Genomic DNA, 21214 nt, shown 5'->3' with positions numbered 1-21214 from the left:
TCTTAAGTAGCATCATATTGAAATTACATTTAAAAGAGGACTAATACCTAAAGTGTGGCTAAGAAACAGAATTAGAAGTATACCATGCAAAAGCAAAAATGATCCAGAAAGTGTTTTTAATTTCCCCCTAGAATGTTAACCAATGCTAGATAGGAAGCAAATTGGGATTATACTGGGTAGATTTTATCTCTTCTCAACAATACACTATAAATTGCTACGCTTTGCTTTTCATTTGTTCTCCTTAAAATGAATAGAGACAGTAATACTTCAGAAAACTTCTGATTTACAGCAACTTAGATAAAACTGTATTCTTCTAAGAATGAAAATTGGCAAGATATAACTATAATGCCCAGTTGTCCCTCCAGTTAAAAACAGGTTAGCAAAAGGGCTTGGCTAAATCAGGAAAGTGCTCCACCTAAATCAAGTTTGTCCCAAAGACTTATTGTAGGGAGAAGTAGCCAAGCCTGACAGACCACACATACTACATTCTAAGGGCGTAAGTATTTCAACATGATTGATTTCAACGTTAAGAATTTCATAGTACAATTCCTTCAATCAGTGTGAATCAGCAAAAGAAACCTAGAGTTATTCTTTCCTCTTCAGAAATTAGAGATATCAGATTTCTGAAATATTTCAGCAGATCAACAAGCATTTAACCATGTTTTCCAAAAACACTTTAAGGGATTAAAAACTAAATGGACCTGTGCTCTGTTCCCCATCCCCAAATCTAACACAGCTAAGCAACTTTTTCCTGTATTTCATTTTCCCAGACAATACCACTGAAGGAAACACCATAAGCCAGTGGGGTTGCTCTTCACTGAAGTCTTACTAGTGGGGAAAGATTTGTTCTAACCTACAGATACTCTCTCATTCAGTACCTAATACACAGCTACAGCATTTCTTTTCGAGTTGACAGCCAGAGTTCAGGTTTACCCCAACACAGATTTGGTGTTCACCCAATTACCACTAGATCCTAAAACTTCCCAATACAGGGTGGTATGTGGCTGGTGTATATGTGTACAATCAGCCACCTGGCATTAATGAGGGCTACCTACAGAATCTCAACAGAAAAAAGATGGCTAAAGAAATGATCAAATGATCATGTTACAGCTGGTGTCAATGAGCCATTAAGTAAATATTTCAGTGGACTGTAATTACAAAACAGAAATCGCCAAATTACAAGGAAGCCAGAAACAAGACTTCTGAACTGAGCCACCGACACATAAATGACTGGAAAGGAGTAGGACAAAAATATGGGGCCAAACTGGAGTGCATTACACCCCAAGATACACCCAAGTTGCACTTTAAAACAAAGTGATCAGTGTAATTTTCATTATAAATAGAAGTCAAGGACACTTTATATAAACTCTTCATGACAAACAAATATTTTACATGGTAAAAGATCTAAAGAAATGATGAGTTAAAATTCTTAATCTTGTACCTCCTATGTCTCATAATAACCCTGTAAGATAGTAAGAGGGGCCTCTGGTTCCTTAGGCATTTAACCTCCTATTTTATTGATTTCAAGGTGCACACCGCTTCCCTCATTTTAACATGTCTAACCCCAGGCTGAGGCTTATAACTACATTTTTGTTTCTTAGTAGTATATAAAATATTAGTGTACCTTGCAAACTATGGCATTACAGATTCAATGAAACATCACATCAAGTTCTATGAAGCCCTAACTACAGTGTTACCCACAGCACAGAAATCACAACTGTTAGTGTGCTTTTTAAAATGCAAACTCCTGAGCCAATCGCAGATCTGGAGAATCAGAATCCTTAGGAGTGGGGATGGAAACTGTTACATATTTAACAAGTTCCCCAGGTGATTCTCATTCATGCTCAGATATGAGAACTTCTGATCTACAGAACACCAATTTGAATGCACAAGAGGGGTTAGAGAAAAAAAGACCATGGTAGATCTAGACAAAAAAATTCGAAAGTAAAATTCATATGACAAGAACTTTATTCTTTTCTGAACAATGAATGGAAATCATCCTGATCCCGGAACAGGTCTTCTGTGGGGGTAAAGAGGGAAAGGTGGACAGTGAATAAATCTGGAGAAAATGTGGAGAGAAATAGCGGAAAAAAGAACTTCTGTTTGCAACGGTAAAAAAAAAAAAAAAAAGTATTAGATTTAAAATTACCCAAATGTTTTCTTGCAGTTTTTATCTACCAAAGCAGAATTTTGCTTACAAATTTATAATGCAGTTGAGGAAATGAAATGGAGATTAGATTTTTGTAACCCAGAGCACAAACATACCAAAAACAGAAAACAAGACAGAATCTTACAAAAGGACAGTTTTGCTCACTCCTTCAGAGTTCTACAATTGTTTAAAAATTGTCATCTAAACTACCTAATCTTACACTATATCATCCAGGGGCAGATGGATAAATGAATGGACAGAAACAAACAGATATTATTGGGAACAATGACAAAAATAAAACTAAATACATTTTAACTATAACAAGTTGAAAATAAATAGGGTATATGAAGTGTACCCTCACAAATTGCTTTAAAAAAAAAAAAGGGGGATCAGAGAAAAGCACAAATTGACATACACTTTAACTGCTGTCTTCATCTCATGTAACTATTTCACATCATACCAGATGACAAGTTATAGGTTCCTGTTCTAAATGTTTAAGAATTCCCCTGAATAGCCAATCCACTTACACTGTCTTTAAGTAGTCTGCAGAATTTCAGCGCACCAGGACAGACATAATTCTGTCAGTCAAAGCTTCTATGTGAAGAAATGGAGGAACAGAGAGGTTCCATCTGCCCAAGGGACCTGGATGAAATGTAGTATTAGCACACCATTTCTACCACAAAAACTGAATGCAAGTTAGCAGTGCTAAAGTAAGTTAAATTGGAGACCAGACCTGAAGAATCCTTGAGCAGACATAACCAATTAGGCCTCATAAGTGACCTCAAGCTTGCTTGATTTGCAAACATACAAAACTTGAGCTATTTCTTGTAAATAAAAGCAGAACTTAAATCCAACCAATCAGAAACAGACAATAAACTTACAATTATGTAACTAGGAACTTTCCAACAGGATAGAACAAATAAGGCAACTATGTAACTGAAACCAATCAAATGTTTTCTTTCTACTTCAATGTCCCTCCTACCAAAGCCTCTTTCTTCCTTTCCCTTGGTGGAGCCCCCAGACCTCTTCTGGCCTGGAGTTGCCCAATTCATGAATCGTTGTTTGCTCAAATAAACTCTAAAATTTTATTATGCCTCAGTTTAACTTTTTCAACAGCAGCCACTCGCAAAGAACAGACAGTAAGAAGCTTCTAGTGCAAAATTTTCCAAAAATGTATTAACTGAACCAATTTAAAATTTCATTTTTGTTGACTATACGTCCTTCAAAACTCATTTAATGATTACTTAACTGCAGGACATGAATGGTATTGTTAGTTAGGTGGCACACCTGATACCATGACACTACCTTAACGAGCCTTGTAGAGTTTATGAGAAAAATCAATTTAGGAACTTCCTCACTAGCACATAAAAACTCACCAGGGTCCATTAACAGATGAATGAATAAACAAAATGAGGCCCCTATCAATGGAATGATATATATAGAATGGTATGTATCAATGAAATATACAATGGAATATTATTCACCCACAAAAAGTAATGAAGGACTGATAAATGCTGCAGCATGGATAAGCCTCTAAAACACTATGCTCGGTGAAAGAAGTCAGGCACAAAAGAACACACATTATATGGTTCCATTTTTATGAAATATCCAGAACAGATAAACCCACAGGGACAGAAAGCAGATCAGTGGTTGCCAGGAGTTGGGAGGAGGAAGGAATGGGGAATAACTGCTTAGTGGATAATGGAAGTCCCCTTTTGGGGTAATGAAATGTTTTAGAACTGAACAGAGGTGATGGTTGCACAATACTCTGTGAATGTGCTAAATGCCACTAAACTATACACTTTAAAATGGTAAATTCTATGTTTTATGAATTAAAATTAAGAAAATTGGAAAGAAAAAACCAAAATGGAGCTAGAAAAATCATGAATAGATTAAAAAATTAGATTGGAAATAAGGGAAATGTAATATAATAGCTTCAACCAAATGGAATAGGCCAATGGAAAAAAAGAATGAAACCATATTAATGGGGTACACAGTGGAGACTTAGAGGTATTTGAACACTTTAATTTCCTCTTCTGCGGGAAAGTCAGCTGATTATATATCAGGAGTTGCACTAAAAAGAAAATCACAAAATCTTTTAAAGTTTAAAGATCTTAGGAAATCACCTGTGCAGTATCCCCAATCAAATTAGGAAAATAAGTATTGCATGATAGTAATTTGGTCTGTGCCATTCTTGAAGTAAGTAAAAGCAGAACTATTGATTAAAATCCAGATTATTTGATCCCAGGAAGAGGGACCCTTCTGGACTAAATTTAAAATGAATTTTTGCTATTACTAAGTTCTGAACTAGATGGATTTTTGTCAGCCCTAAGACCAAAATCTTTTGTTTCTTGGGTCTTATACCTTTTAGCTTTAAGAAATGGGTGTATATATATATAAAAATTAAAGACTCCCTGCCTAAGAGAAAATAAAAGTAGCTTTTGAGGGTCTAGCCTGTCTTATTCATAGAATCCATGATGATGGCACATGGTAGGCACTGTAGTATTTTTTAAAAATTATAGAAATTTTTTAAAAATGAGACTCATCATTTAAAAGCTAAAATATATGGTGAAAAATATAAAAGTCTTATGATACCCCACAGGGAACACTACTTTTTGCCATTCAACAGTCTCTAAGCCCTTTGACCCTCTGTCCAATTACCATTTCCTTTTTAATGTAACTTCATAAATTATGAAAGATTAATTAACAATGCTTAAGGTACCAATCCATATTAAAACTCTGTCATTGTAATAAAACATTCATTAATTTTTTTTTGAAAGTCACTTGAACCCAGTGGTGTTCAGTCTTCATTTGACTCCTTTTTGAAAGAGAGAAGCCCCCTACAATGGGGACTCTGGGGAATGTGGCCTGTGTCCTTTTTGAAAAGTCCCACTGGTGATTCGCAGAGGTCCCCAGGTTGATAATCACTAGATTGAATTTTTTTATTTCTTCCTATCAAGAAATGCTATTTCATGAGCTGAGAAAACATAAGAATCTGGGATGCAAAGCCTCTACCACGTGTACAAAATTGAAAATATTGTGACTAAATCAGTAAACAGCCAGAGAACTCAAGAGAATGGCAGCCTCTAGAAAGAGGTACAGGTCAATCATATCACTCAAACCCAATGATGATTTGCTGACTCTGCCAATTTCTTGTTGAATGGCATTCAGTACGTTATTAACTTGTATTTTCTAAGTTAAACGGGGATCTCTTTATACTTCACATAAAGAGTTTATACTGTATGAATAACAGTAATGTTTTCGAAACTTTGGAAAATGTAACAGTACACCACTAGTCCTATAAGGTAGTCACAAGTCCAAAGGTCTGGGGATCTGCTGTCAGCACCAACCTTTAACCTCTCTGGGAGTTTACATTTACATGTGTAAAATTGGAAAGACAGATAAAAGGACCTATTCACTGAGGCTGTTGTGAGAATTAAATAAACGTGCACAGGAAAGCAGTTGGCACAGTGCCTAGTATCTAGTTAAGCAATCTAATATTACTGTCATTGTACTCATATTTAACTAAATAAACCAAAAAAAGGTTCTATCAATTAAAATAGCAGATCTCCCTTACAGGAAACCATTTTTTTAAAGGTAGAAGGTGATGAAAACATCATCTCCGCCCCCAAACAGCTGGAGAGCTCAATCTCAAATCATCAAGCCGTCATTTGTAGTATTAGATCTATGGGCACTAATCGTCATACATGGTACATAACTGTGGGATAGTAGTCACCAAACGAAAAGAAAAAGAAATGACACCGAACACCAAATGACTGAATAGGTTGTAGAAATAAACTGGACTTCCAGTTTAGGAGATACTAAAACTTCACAAGTGAGTCAAGACGGCCTTCCACGGAGTTCAAATGCAGCACCCAACTCCATCCCAGCCTCAGAGCGCCTACACCACGCAGAGCGCGAGCGGGAACCGCGTCGGAGGCGCGCTCCAGGTGCCAGCCCCGGGCCGGAGCGCCGAGCCCCAGCGCCAGGTGCAGACGCCGCCCCGCCTTCCGCAGAGCCAGGGGGCGCCCGACAGGAGATGCCGGGGCGGCGGCCGGGACCCTCGGCCAAACGCGCTCGGGGACCCTGGTCCTGCCTGCGCCCTCCCCACGGCCGCACGCGCGTGACGACGCGGACGCGCCCCGGGGCCCGCCCCCGGCCGGCGACCGCAGGGTGCGCGGAAGGTGAGGGTGAAGGTGGGCGTCCGGCTCCCCCAGCCTCCCTCCATCCCTCCCCCACCTCAGCCGCGGCTCCGTCCGCCTCCCCGTCCATCTCACCGGCCTTCCGCCGGCCTTCCGGCCTCCCCGCGGTCAGTCCTGCTGGAGGCCGACGCAACCGGCCCCCTCCAGCCCGCGCCTCCGCTTCCTCTCGGGATCCTCCGGCTTCCCCTCACCCCGGCGAGTGGCCAGGAGAAAGCCAGCTCGCCTCTGGGCCTCCTCCCACGCTGCCCCGCCGCGACCAATGAGCCCCCGCCGCCGGGAAGCCGCGCCCGCCCCCTGGCGGTGGAGGACCGATCGGGCGCCCACGCAGGCCGCCGGGGAGGGCCGGAGAGCCGAGGGAGGGGTCTGCGGTCCCGCATCTGAAGCTGCCACGTGGGAACTGTCTCGGCGGCGGCGGCGGCAGCACAAGACTGGGTCGCATAACTGGAGGGGGGAAAATGTGTCACGGCCTCCTTCCCTCATTCCCACACACAAACCCGCAGCCTTAAAGGCAGAAATTTTAAACTGACCAGCCCCATCCTAGAGATCCACCAGCCGGGATATATGAGATGATCATATCAACCTAGGACGTAGGTATTTGCCTTTGACTCCTTGAAAGCTAAATAACCAATCATGAAAATCCTACCGGTCCTGGGGTCTTTAGAACTCTGGTAACCTTGAATACAGGACCCAAGGAGAAAAGTAGTACAAGTCATGTTTATTTTTTCAGCTATTAACTACACAGCAGTTAGAAATGTTTTTCTCTGTTAGGACATTTTTCCATGATTGTGTTGATAACTGGGAAATTAATCCAAATCTTACTATATGAGACTTGAGAACACAAAATTATCTCATAATTCACATCCATATCCTAAAATAATAGCTATAAACTATTATTAGATAGAATATTGGAATAATCCATGCAGAAATTAAATTGCATTAAAGAAATAACACGGTTTGACTATAGCAGGTATTATACCAAAGCTTAGCTTTCCTCCAAAAATATAAAACACATAAACTAAATAACTGAATTCAGGGGTTTGTGATCCATTGTAGGGAGAGGAAGCAATAAATGAATTATGAGTGTTTTGGATGTCCCAAATACTTTGCTGAGCATTTGTGTATGTGTTCTCGTTTAATGCTGACAACTCAATAAAAGTAGATATTAGTTATGTATTACTTTAACAAATCAAAAAACCAAGACTCCAAAACTGAGTTTAAATAACTTGTTTAAGAATACAAAGTAGTAAGTTGTGAAGTTGGAATTCAAACCTAGCTCCATGTAGCTCCAAGCAAACAATCAGGTACTTTATTACAGGACCAAAATAAACACAACACTTACTGTACACATTCCTCCCCTGGACCCCTATGTCCCACTGAAAGAATTTATGAAGCCTCTTGAGTAGGGAGATCAGGCCCTATTTATGAAAGAGCTTTTTGCTCTATAACCAAACTGGCCTGATTGAAAATTACATATGGCGTATTCTCACAGCGCCACACCTGAAAAACAATTCCTATGCTGAAAGTTTAGTGTGTTTCATATTCTATTCTCTGGCTGGTCTGATGGTAGTGGGTTATCAGAACTTATTAACATCCAGGTCACTAAAGTTGGTATACAACCCCCCACTGCTAAATTTGACTGGCTTTTAAAATAATAATAATAATAATAATAATAATAATATTCTATTCTCCATTGACCATAAGATATAGCGTAGAACCATTTGGTAGGTAATGAAATTAATTACACAATAAATAAAAAATTAATAACTGTGGGTGACAACCAACATTTTGTTGTTGTCAATTGACTGAAACAGAACAGAACAAAAAGAGAGTTCATAGCACAACTTGAGGATAAGTATTCTTCCTGAAACATTTCTATGGTATTATGTGTGGGTGAATATCTCTGTGTCTGCATGTCCTGGGCTACAGTGTAAACTATATTTCTCAAGATGGGTTACAATTTTTCGAAAGTTGGTAAATCATTTCTTTAAGACTCCTGTTGATCAGCCAGTTGTTCCATGTATAAAAGAGTAAAGATAACCTCCTACTTTTACTTGGCAGGGGGTGAGGGAGGAAGGGGAAGTAATCAGGATTGATGATTAAGTTTAATAAATTACAAAGAACTTCACAGCTCCAGGAGGTATAAGCCAAAAGTGTTGCTATGTTACATAACAATAGGTACTGATAATTTAAATTTATATTTTCATTGCACACACTCTCAAGCAAAATAGTCCATTTGGCATCATTTTTTCTGCATATGGAGTAGTAGATTGTATGCAAATACGGCCACCAACAATTCCCCCATTTCTGTACATTCAATGCCACTTTTACCATCAAGAGATGATGTCTGTATCCCCTCCTTTTAAATGTAGGCTGGCCCTGGGACTTGTTGTGACCAATAGAATGTTGGGAGGTAATGCTGTGTGATTTCTGGGCTCAGGCCTTAGGAGACTTTGCAGCTTCTATTTTCCCTGACTTGGGATCCAGTCACCACATAGTGAAACTCACTAGGCTACTGAATGATAAGAAACTACATACAGAAAGAGAGAGGCCTAGCTATCCTTAAACCATTCCAGCCACCCCAGCCGAGGCACCAGACACATGAGTAAAATTATCTTGCGTGTTCCAGCCCCAGTTAAGTTCCCAACTGAATGCATCACATGAGTGACTCCACATAATACCACGTGGAGCAGAACTGCCCAACCGAGACCAGGCAACCCACAAAATCTTGAAAAATAACGTACTTTTTTTTTTTTGCTTTAAGTTGCTAGGTATTGTGGTAGTTTGTTACATAGCAATAAATAACTGAATCAGGGAGGAGGAAATTGTTTGTGGGGGAGGGGAAAGCTGACCAGCCCTGGGAATAGGATTACTTTAAAATATTAAAGCATGTTTATATTGGGTTATAAACTGAAACCTGTGGAGAGGTGGCTGGAAACCCACCTCAGAATAGCAGAAGAAAAAAAAAGGGGAAAAAAAGAGGTACAATCATACAACCAAAAGTAACAGTGTCAAATTTTACATATATACTGGGTAAAATACCACACCCAGGTGTGGTTTAAAACATATTATTCAGAATTTTCATAAAAATGTGAATTCAAACTCTCAAAGTTCATCCTTGCCTGTAAGTACAAAATATTAATAGTATAAGGAAGCTGGATCACTCATAGATTTCATGGCACAGTATTTGATACATTGGCAACACAGTCTATAAAAGTAAGTGCTTTAATTTACTATGAAACATAGTAAGATATAATGGAATGGTGGAATGGTATATAACAAATGTATCTTTGTATAAAAAAGGGCTCTAAGTTTTCAATCTATTACCACTTTTCTAATAACATACAAAAAATTTTAGATTCCATAGATATTTGGATTTTTAAATGATATCATTTTGATTCTACTCCCTAAGGACATTCTGTTTTGGATTAGATCTTTTAATAGGTCCTTACATGTGGGAAAATTTGGCATTTTTGTCTCATTTATAAATCATATGAAATGATATACTGTACTTGGTAACCCATATCTAAAAAAATGTATTGGATTGATGACTACAAATTAATTTCTCCTACTTGAAATTATGTACAAGTGTGTATTATAAACAATTATTAAGATTACTAGTGGTTTCCTCTGAAGAATAATTTATAATTCTGTAATAAAATATTACCTTCTAGAAAAATTTCTGACTCAGCATCACAATCTACAAAATACTTTTTTTTAAGTGTTCTATGGCAATGTTAACTATTTGTAAAGTCAAGCAATGATGTAGTAACTGTTATAGCCTACACACAGACACAGACATATATATACACCAACACACACACACACACACACACACACACACACACACACACACACAGAGGCACCCCTTACATATACATAGTATATGCAAGTGCAGCTCCTTGACAGAATCCAAACTTCACAGGACAAATCCCTTTATTTTTGTTCTGTAAAATTTGGATTCAGTCAAAAGGCTGCACTCAAGGATCCAGAAGGCCACATGTGGCCCCAAGGCTGCAGATTTTCCACTCCTGAGTCATAGTCTATAAGTTATTTTAAAATTTATATTTATCAGACCTTGGGAGAAAATGCTTTAAGTCTTTCACTCCAACAGAACAAATGGGAAAATACCACCACACCCCTGACATTCATATAATTCTAAGTAATGCTATGAATAAGCCTCACATTAAGTCATCTAAAAACATTTCTGTCCACACTCCATTAAAAAAAAAAAAAGTCCACCAGAAAACCCTCAGAGAAGAAGCAGCTGAACAAATACTGAACAAAGTTTGTGTTTTCCTAAAACATAATTGCTTAGGTCTGTAACTTCAGTTGTTGATTAAGAAATGACTGGGAACCCTTCAGTTTAAGCACAAAAGGACCCACTGTGACTGTGATATTTTTATTAAACACTGAGTTCTCTAGTTATATTAAATTGGAATACATTATTTGCTTTGAAAGGCAAAACAGTAGGAATATGGGTAACAAACTATCATCTAATCGTTAGTATTACAGTAAGACCCGTTCTCAGGTGAATTTCACGGTCAGGTCACTATAGATAGTTCAGCAGCACTCCAGGAGGCCAAAATCCCATGTGGTCACAGCAGGTCTAAGAAATATACAAGTAGCAAAACAAACAGATAAAATAAAACAAAATCTACTGCATGTGTTGTTGAATCTTTGTGTACTTTTTTCATGTAATATTATATTCTCTTAAATTTGTTGGACCTTTTTCTTAAAATTACTGATTTCAATATCACCTGCCCCTAAAGAATTAGATGGAGATATTATAACCCCAGACAATGCCATTGACCTTCAAATCTTACAGGCTGACAGTATTTTATGTGCAAGAGTGCTTTTCCTGGATATACCTGTGACCTAGATAGGGAACTGGAATCAGCCTACCCATCCAAACGTGTTTTATTAACTGCATTTCCAATTCTAGGTCAATTTCTATTGCTGTTTCTTCACTCCACTCCCCGCCTGTACCCCGCAAAAGTACCACATCTGAGCTTTTCTGAACGTGTATCCTGATTAAATATGAAAAGTTCTTTATGAATCCCTAAGACGTTCATTTTTTGCACTTTTATTTTGAAATATTTTCTGTAGAACTATTGTGGCCTCACTGAGGCTTGGTACATATTTTTAAGTGTAATTTATTTACCCAGAGAAGCTCTGCTCAAATATAGCATCTGGTATTTCGTAGAGTTCTATCCAATAGTCAAATTTTCCATCTCTATTCATGAAGCCAAAGCCAGAGAACTTGCTTACTTTACTTTGAAAAGCCAGGAGTAGGAAATTTAACTTTCAGATTCTATAGATTCCAGGGTAACCTCACTTTCCCAAGTTCCCCTTCTCTGCTGTATCTCCAGGCCACGCCTCGCTGCCCCCATCATCATTTAACTCTTTGAAAGGCTTTAGGTGAAGGGGTTGGATTTGGAGTCAGACAGATGAATCTGGCTTCTGGCTACATCTATTAATAGCTGCTAAGTGACCTCAGGCAAGTTGCTTAGGCTGACCAAACGAGTATCCTCCCTGTAAATGGGAACAATAACAATTCTCTCACGGTTTTTTTGTTTGTTTGTTCTGTTTAGTTTTATTATTGGAGAACATTTAGTAGAAAGTGTTGCAGATGAAACTCTTTTGCCATATCGGATCTATGGACCCAGAGAATTCTTAAATGCCCTCATCTACTTTCCCCTGATTTGCATGCAAAACTTTGGAGAGAAGATATCTGCTATCAGTTCAGGCTGACAGTTGTCCTGGAAGTTCTTGCCTGTTCTTACGGTAGCTCTCTCCAAAACTCTCAGGACTCATTTTTTCAGAGGGTTTTTCGTTTGGTTCTTCTGCACTGCTTTTCACACACAGCCTGCACCGATTCATAGGATCTGACATCTCACACTTCCACACCTCCCTTGCCATTATCCAACCCAGCAGAGCTGTCATCTCTTCATCACCAGTGGTACACCTACTGGGTGCTCATGCTTGTAACTGGTCCATTTACCCTCTTCCAGGACTCCAGAGGTCACACGGTTCACTGTCTGTATCTGTATCTTAACAACCTAAGCTGCTTACTCTCCCAAATCCTTAACTCATATGGCAAATCCTCTCATAGTTTCTCACAGTTCTTTAAGGGAGATAGTCCTTTAACTAGAGCCTCTCACACATGTTAGGTCCTCACCAAGGGCTTAACATATAATTCCATTTTAGAGCTTCTCACTTGTTATCTTTGAGCATTTCCTGGAATAGGGATTCAACATTTCCAGCATCAAAATAGGAGCAGGCACACAAAAGATTTCCCGAAATGTTTATGGAATTAATAAATTAATTTGCTATACAGGACTATCTTGAGTCAGACACAACCCCTGAAATTTTTAAATAAATCTCACTTTCAAGTGAATACACACACTCCCTGGCAACCACTAACCTGTTTTCCATCTCTATAATTTTGTCATTTCAAGTATGTTACATAAATGAAATCATACAGTATGTAACCTTTTGAGATTGGCTTTTTTCACTTAGCATAATTCCCTTAAGATTCATCAATTTGTGATCCTCAAGGGTAAGAGAAGAAAGAGAAGCGAATGTGGTTATAAAAGGGCAGCATGAGGGATCCTTGTGGCAGCATAATAGTTTTGTATCCTGACTGTGTGATAGAAACACAAATCAACACAGAGGATCAAATTACACAGACCAAAATCACACACACACACAAAGGTTTTATTAAAACTGGGGAAATCTGAATAAGATTTCACAAGATAACTGGTTGTAACATTGCACTAAGTTTTACAAGATTTTATCATTTGACGAAAATAAGTAAAGGGTATATGGGATCTCTCTATTACTGCTTAGAACTCCATGTCAATTTACAATGATCTCAAAATAAAAAGCTTAATTGAGATAATGCCAGAGGGATTTATGACTATTAGAGTAAGATAGCATTCTTGAAGAATCATGTAATTTGAACGTCAGTTTTTGACAGAGCTTAAGGATTTTGCACCTGCCATTTTAAAGAATTCAAATATTACCTATTATGCAAAAAGCCTGGGGCAATCATCCCTTTAGCCTCTCAGATAAAAATGGTTCTGCTATTATATATAGAAACTATGAAGACCAATTTCTACAAACAGCCCAAGGGAATGACAGATGTATTAGTTTTCTAGAACTGCCATGACAAATTACCACAAACTAGGTGCTTCATGTGACAGAAATGTGTTCTCTCATAATCCCGGAGGACAGAAGTCTCAAATCAAGGTGTTGGCCAGGCCAAGTTCCCTTTGGAGGCTCTAGGGGAGAATCCTACCTTGCCACTTTCAGCTTCTGGTGGCTCCCGGAGTTCCTTGGCCTACTCATCTGTCTTCACATGACCTCCTCCTCTTTTGTCTGTTTCTTCTCTTCTGTGTCATTGGATTTAGGGACCACCTGGATAATCTAGGATGATCTCATCTCAAGATCTTTAATTTAATTATTTCTGCAACAACCAGCTCCCCCCATCACAGTCATTTAAAAAAATTCTAGGGATGAGATCAGGGACATATTTTTTTTTAGGGGGAAGGTGGCACCATTCAATCCACTACAATGACCAATAATCAATTTATCCATTTATTCTTTCAAGAAGTATTCCTTGAGCTCCTAATAGGAACATAACACCATCCTACAAAAGATAGTCCATATACCATGATGTCTCAATAGCTTTTGTCACATTGTGAGGAAAATATATGTCAAAGATTAAGGACAGTAGATGCAAAGAATGCATAAATACAAGTGCAGTGGCCAAGTTTACAAGGTCCAGGAAGGCTGGTTCATTGTAAACTGGCTTTAGGTAGATTTCTCATATGCCTTATGTTTGAGCATTGAATATTTGAGTCATACAGATATCTTTCTCTCTCATCAAGTAAGGTAGCTTGAGATGGACCTGAAAGGGTAGTGGATTGCATTTCAGCCTAAGGAGTAATGACACTGTGCTATAAATAACCACTGTGTCCAAATGTAAGTGTGTAGGAAACGAAAATGGCCAGGGAAAATGGCTAATACTGAGGTATAAGACTAGAAAATTTACATTGAGTTTGGATGCCAAAAGGTAATAAATGCAACTAAGTAAGATTAAGAAAAGCCATGGACAGTTTCTTAATGGGGCATGGCACTAATTGATTGTATTTGTGGAAGTCTGACAGGGAGATATCCAAAGGTAGAGACCAGCTAGGGCACTCTGGCATAGAGCAGGCAAGAGATAAAGGTCTGAGTGCATTTGGCAGCAGCAGGAATTAAAGAACCCAAAGGGTATGGGAGATGCCCGGGACAGGCTTCATAGGCATGGCCCTATACTTAAAAGTTTGCTATACTCAGAAAGGCCCTTCTTAGAGTTTGATGCTCTGTGATCACCATCTTAAAATTCTTAGTAATTTTATCTTTGAATCTGTAAATTTTCTAAGTAAAACCCAGTGGGTTGAAAGAGAATTGGAACCACTGCGCACATACAGTCCCACCTCCCACAGCCTCTTCTTCTTTCCAAGATGGGTCCTCTGGCACCAGCCTGACCATTCCCTAGTGTCCTAGGCCCTGTCTGACTTCCCCCTCCATGCTCCAGCCTAGTGACCACTGCTGCCCTCTGCCCACAGAGGGGCCTGGTGGTGGGGTGGAGCAGATTGGAGTTGGATGTGCATGTACTGTGATGTCTCACAGCAGAGGCTGGAGGTAGCTGTAAGGGCCCCATTCAATGGGCAACTCCATGGGAATGAATCTCTTGCCCCTCCTGAGTTCAGGTGCTGAGCACATCCTGGCACATGGGTTACAGTCATGTGAGTCACTGTCCACTGACATTAAATTGAAAATAAAAAACACCATGACAGACTGAAAGAGAAAGACCATGGTAAGACCATTTAGTTTCTTCAACAATATCTTTTTTTCTGCTTTTTGAGTAGAAATTCTATATTTTCATTTTGCACAGGAGCCCCACAAATTATGCAGTCAGTGGGGATATACCATAAAGGCAGAATAGACAGGCTTCGTGATTGGATGTGAACATTGCAGAGGCAAAATTCATCAAGATTATGACTCTGGATGACAGAGAAAGTGGAAAGCACTATTATCAGAAATTGCGAGTCAGAAAGGGAGCTAACCTCCAAGGAAGGCGACCAAGTCGCTATGGTTTGGATATGGTTTGTCCCCATCAAATCTCATGTTGAAATTTGAGATTTCACCTATGTGGTGTTGTTGGGAGGTGGAACCTAGTGGGAGATGTTTAGGTCATGGGGGTGGATTCCTCACGAATGGCTTGGTACCATTCTCTGGTAGTGAGTTAGTTCTGGCTCTCACAAGATTGGATTGGTTTTCTGAAGGAATGGATTAGTTCCCCTGAGAGTGGGTTGTTACACTGCCAGGATGCCTCTTCCTAGGGCACCATACTTCTTGTAAGCCTGGAGAACTGCAAGCTAAATAAATCTCTTTTGTTTATAAGTTACCCAGCCTCCGTATTTCCTTTATAGCAATGTAACTGGACTAAGACATGAGTCATGTCAGGAGTGTTGAATTGTGAACTTGGGTGTACACTAGGCTGCCACAACAAACATTTGAGCCCTTGCTCGCTGAGTGGACCTGGATATGCTCCTCCTCATCCCTGGCTTTCAAGCACAGAGCTGCCACCCCTGGGCAGTCCTCCTTCCACAAAACATTCTACTCTCCCAACTCCCCAAATGCCTGTCTTTGCATGAGGTGCAAAGAAGCTGATTTAGCTTATAAGGGGTCATGTGTAGGGAATGAGGGAACTACCTTAACGGGCTATTGTGACATCTGTATTTTACTGTCAAGTATTCCTGCCTTTGCACTGTGATGATATATTTGTTTTAGTTTGAGCTAAATTCCAGGGTAACCAGTTTCCCTAATCAGAAACTCATAGTCCTGGGGTTGTCTGTCCACATTTAAGAAAAGTTGTCCCTCAGAAGCAGCACTTGTAGTACAAGTGTTTCAGATATCTTTATCTCCCATCAACGTCAAAGGCTTTCCTAATGAGTATAATAAAGGTCAGATATTGCCTTATTAGAGAAAGTAGTGTTATTGACACATGTGTATTACAAAAAGTAATTTTAAAACACTTCCTCCCCATAGCATGAACAAGGTACAAGAATTGAGTAAACCTGTACCCTAAGGATGATCCCTAAAGGGTCATCCCTACCTCTAGAGTATTCCTGCCTCCAGAATATTGTATCAGTATCAACTGAACCTCTTATACAAGTCTGTTCGAATCTCTTCAGTGTCCGGAGAACTGGGATTTCATAGAATTTATAGAATAGGTTGTATGAATGGTCTTACTCTGTTTTATACCTACTTGCTTACAAATATTTGTTTATTAAATGTCTATTGGCAGATTTTGGTTTGAGACTCACTTTCATTATAAATCATTAACAAGTTTGTAGATATCAGTTAATCCTCAACTACCTCTGTTGGCAACTGCTATTAACTCTCACAAATAATCTAAAAGTTATATTGAGGAAATTGGTTTAGAACAAATTTAAACCATTTATGAACTCACGTGCCAGCCATATACAGATACTCAAGGGGCAGAAGTTACTCACTCGGGTGTGTTGTTAGTCCATATCTAAGGGAAGTTTATGAGTGAGTTTAAAAAGAAAGGCTGAGAATTTGTCTTTAAAATTTGAAAGGGAAATCCAAGGAAAAGAATGGGTCGTCTTGACTCTCAAAAGATCTTTGAAGCAATGTCAAAGTACAAATATCTAGAAAGAAGAAAAGGAGGAAATACCAAAAAAGAAACTTAATTTCCTGGAGATGTTGACATGTCTTTGTAAAAAAAAAAGGCACACGGAGATTTAAAAAAAATACAAAGGAAATCCAGAAATACACAATATAAAATTACTTTTGAGAAAGTTTTCCTAATAATTCTTCTTTTGTTCAATTCCTTTGCTCTTATGTACAGATAAGTATGTGATGAAAATTACAGGATTCTCTTCTCGGGAAAACACTGGAAGAAAGAAGTATCAAGGTGCTTATCTCAACAAAGGTACCATGTACTCTGTAAGCAGCACCCAGTATTTCTTGAGATCTCGTGATTTCCTTTAACAGATTCAACTTCCTTCAAAGGAAGTTATGGTTCAAAACAGCATTTCTCTCATCGAAATATCTATCATTTCAGAAGGTATATGAACCATCTGAAGCTCATCCATGGATATTGGATCATAATCACCTGAACTACCCTTCCAACTACCAAGGGGCTGCTACGCAAAGCACCCGACCTGCCAGGTCCCCTTCAATATCGTTATTTCCTTTCCCAATGCTAAGATAGCTTTCTTGAAGTAAAATGAACTTAATGGACTGGGAGAAAGACCATTTGTTGTATAACCCTGTTTATGTACTGCTCCCTGACATATAATGCAAGGAATATAATTAATTGCATTCAGAATTTCATCTTATAGGGTTAGCATTTTATGATATGTTTCATAAAGGCGATACTGCAAAGGCTAAATGGTTGGTTGGTTGTATACATTTGACTACCTGTACTTAAGCAATGTTACAAAGCATACCTGATAGGTTTAGTTTCAGTTTCTTAATCTAGATAAGATTTAGAACTTTTAAAATTCATCCCTTAAAACCTTTATACTGTCTGCATAGAAATTTTTCACTACAAAGTTTCAGTAACTTAAATGGGCATTTGAATTACATTTAATATGCATTACTACTATTTTCTACTGCTTTTCACATGTCCCATATGTAAAAAGGGGAGGATACAATAGTCTGAGCTCTTTCTTAGTTCCTGTGGCTCACTTTACCACAGTTGCCTGCTGATTCCTCACCAGGTCCCACTCATCACATTCTCTGGATTGCATTCAGAAGAGAAGACGCTGTAGAACAATATGGCATATTTAAAAATAAGCAAGGTCAAGCTACACATGAACTTGGCAGAAAAAGTTTTTGGGACAAACATCCAAGCATCCAAGCAAACAAGCCATGGAGATACTAAACCTCGGGTATCTGTGTCTTTGCTGTAGCTAGATGAGGCGGGTAGTCAGTGGGGATCTCACTCCCCCACCCCCTTCAGGGCCTGCTTTCTAGTTTTCTTTTTGAATTTATGTTCTTGTCTGTCACCTAGTCTTGAGCTGGTGTCCAACTGTGTGATTATCACTTTCTTCGGAGCTGTTTGCCCCTGTCTGGTTAAGAAAGCTAATACCACCTGACTTTGGGCTGTCCTAATTTTTCCTTTTCTCTTTTCTTATAACTACATTTTAATATTTTGATCTTTTACTTCTAGATATTTCCTTCCCACTGCCAAAATACTTTTCCTACATGCAAATTAATTCCAACCCTAGGGAGAAAGGAACTGGTATTGAGGAGAACTGTTATCATTGGAACATTAATGTGATCTTGCCTCTCTGTGATTTAGCTTCTTCCCTGTTGGCCGAGGATAACATCTTGGCCTTATTTCCGTAGCAGTCACATGGCCTCTGATGGTGGTGCTATTTTTTTGATTATCTATTTATTTTACGTCTGTCTTGCTCTCTGCCCATCATTTTTTTTTAAATTTCCTTGTTGCCCATACACAAATGCACTGTCCACTGTTCTGGTTTTGGATTTCAGATATGTAACTCCATCTTAGTTGGTTCATGGTACAGATGTAATCAATCAATGTAACCACACCCAATAAGCACCCAGTCTGACTTCTCAGATTGCTGGTTCCTTTCCCAGAAATGATTTACTATTCTAGTAGGATGGAATTTCTGCCTTCTTCACCTCTGTCTTAGTCTGTTTGTGTTGCTACAGATGAATAATTGAGGCTCGTAGTTTATAAAGACAAGAGGTTTATTTGGCTCATGGTTCTATGGGCTGCACAACAAGTGTAGCACCAGCATCTGCTTGTGTTGAGGGCTTCAGGCTGCTTCCATTTATGATGGAAGGCAAAGGGGAGCTGGCATGCAGAGATGACAGAGCTAGGAAAGGAGATGAGAGAGAAAGATAGAGCACTTCAGAGAGAGAAGATGCAGAGGAATCAGGCTCTTTTCAACAGTTATTGTAGGAACTAAAAGAGTAAGAACTCACTCCTCACCCTAAGACAGCACCAAGCCATTTATGAAAGCTCCACCCCCATGACCCAAACACCTCCCATTAGGCCCCACCTTCAACATTGGGAATCGAATTTCAACATGAGATTTGGAGGGGTCAAATACGCAAACCACAGCAAACTTCTTTGTCTTTTTCATTGAGATCCCCTGAAGTCTTTAAGCAAAGAGCAATCAGTGTTAGCAGGAGAAAGTTCTATCTTTTGGTTACTACAGTCTAATGCCTGTGAGAATTTATTCACGAAACAAATGTTTATTGAATACCTACTGTGTGCCAGGCATAGTTCTGAGAATTGGGGATTTGGAGAGGAATATGTAAAGTCCATGCCCTCAAAGAGCTTATCCTGAAATCAGGGAGGACTGCGGGTAAAGGGGGCTGGAGATGGTAGGTTCCCAGGGAGAAAACTTGGATCAAATTTACAAGCTTAGCACCGGAGGCCAAGGCCAATACATGGAGGGGATCTAATAGAAAATGAAGGAGGAAGGGTGGTTTAGGGAATGAGCAGACTTCTGGGCACTCAAGGAAGGTGAACTTGGTATTGACCTAAGTGCATTGTTAAGGGAAGAGTAAATACAAATTTGTATCAGCCTCTGCATTTCAGTTCTACTCTGGGTTGACCACAGTTAGAATTTTTTAAAAGGCAGTGAATTAAACTAATCCTATGTATCTTTCTAGTACTCATGTATCAAAATGGAGAAGGATTATATAATATCAGAAAACATTAGGTTTTAGTAACAAACAGAAAGAAGAATTGTTATTTCACAGCATGTGTGTACTTATAAGGAAAGATAGAATTAAGTTCAAAGTATACAATCAATCAGAAGGCTTATTCTAATCATGAACTATGCTAATTTATCAGAACTGCTTGAAGTTATGATTTCTATAGCTTTGTTTTCCATTTTCACATAGAAGAAATAAAAAGAAAAAGAGGGAAAGAGAGGCTAATAACACCTACAGTTTCCTTTTAATAATAAATACCTTTCAATTCACTCTTAAAATATTTCAATAAATATGTTTAACTTCTGATGCTGTAATCTATGGATAAGTGAGCTGAGTTCAGCTTTGTCAATGGGACTTCGAAAATAGATATGTTTGGCTTAACTCTCCTCTCATAAAATCTTCATGAGATTAACCAAGCATACCTACATTACCAAGATTTTGAACTAGGTATTTATAGTCTTGATGTTTCTTATGTCTGGACAATTTTTACTGTCAATTATGCATGTGAAGCTTAATGATTTAGAAATTAAACAGAAATGAATATGGGTAAGCTTTTATCCCTGATCTTAAAGATTTTACTCATTATAGCTCTCACCAACCCAAAGGGACCAGAATTTAGACAATGAGTAGGTAGCTACCAAAGAGAGTTGATTTGACTAATTCAGTGCACAAACAGTTTCCCACTCAGACCTTCTCTACAGAGTGTGGGATCAACACAATTCCTAGAGGATTGTGTCTTCTCCCCTACCTCCCAGTCTGATGTCTATATATTAACAGGTGACTAAGGCCAAGAAAGCATGAGCACTAAAGACAAACTTTAAATTTGAAGAGAAAATGAGGAATAAGGAAGGAATTGTAGATTTAATGAGTATGTGGGGCTTGGAGCCTGGGGAAGGAAGAACTGTGTATCTTTCGGTTGTTTTGACTTGATGCTAAGAGGATTACAGATTGTGTGTGTGTGTGTGTGTGTGTGTGTGTGCGTATGTGTACACACACATATACATACTCATATATTTTTTAAAATACTAACTACAGCAAGGAAATTAGACTAATATCCTCAACTTTACTGAAAACAGAAGAG

General features: G+C 38.9%; 1 protein-coding gene across 2 annotated transcripts in view; it reads right to left on the bottom strand.

The window, feature by feature from the left end:
• Positions 1 to 6607, bottom strand: part of FAM3C (family with sequence similarity 3, member C) — a 99809-nt gene extending 93202 nt beyond the window's left edge. For both annotated transcript variants that reach the window (XM_012652755.1, XM_012652756.1), the window contains exon 1: positions 6427 to 6607. The gene's annotated coding sequence lies outside the window, so the exon portion shown is untranslated. The remainder of the gene's footprint in view (positions 1 to 6426) is intronic.
• Between the last annotated feature and the right edge of the window lie 14607 nt (positions 6608 to 21214).

The sequence above is a fragment of the Propithecus coquereli genome, unplaced genomic scaffold (assembly GCF_000956105.1).
Source record: "Propithecus coquereli isolate 6110/MARCELLA unplaced genomic scaffold, Pcoq_1.0 Scaffold4, whole genome shotgun sequence".
NCBI lineage: Eukaryota > Metazoa > Chordata > Mammalia > Primates > Indriidae > Propithecus > Propithecus coquereli.
Note: the sequence above shows the minus strand (reverse complement) of the source record. Positions and strands in the feature narration are given on the sequence as shown.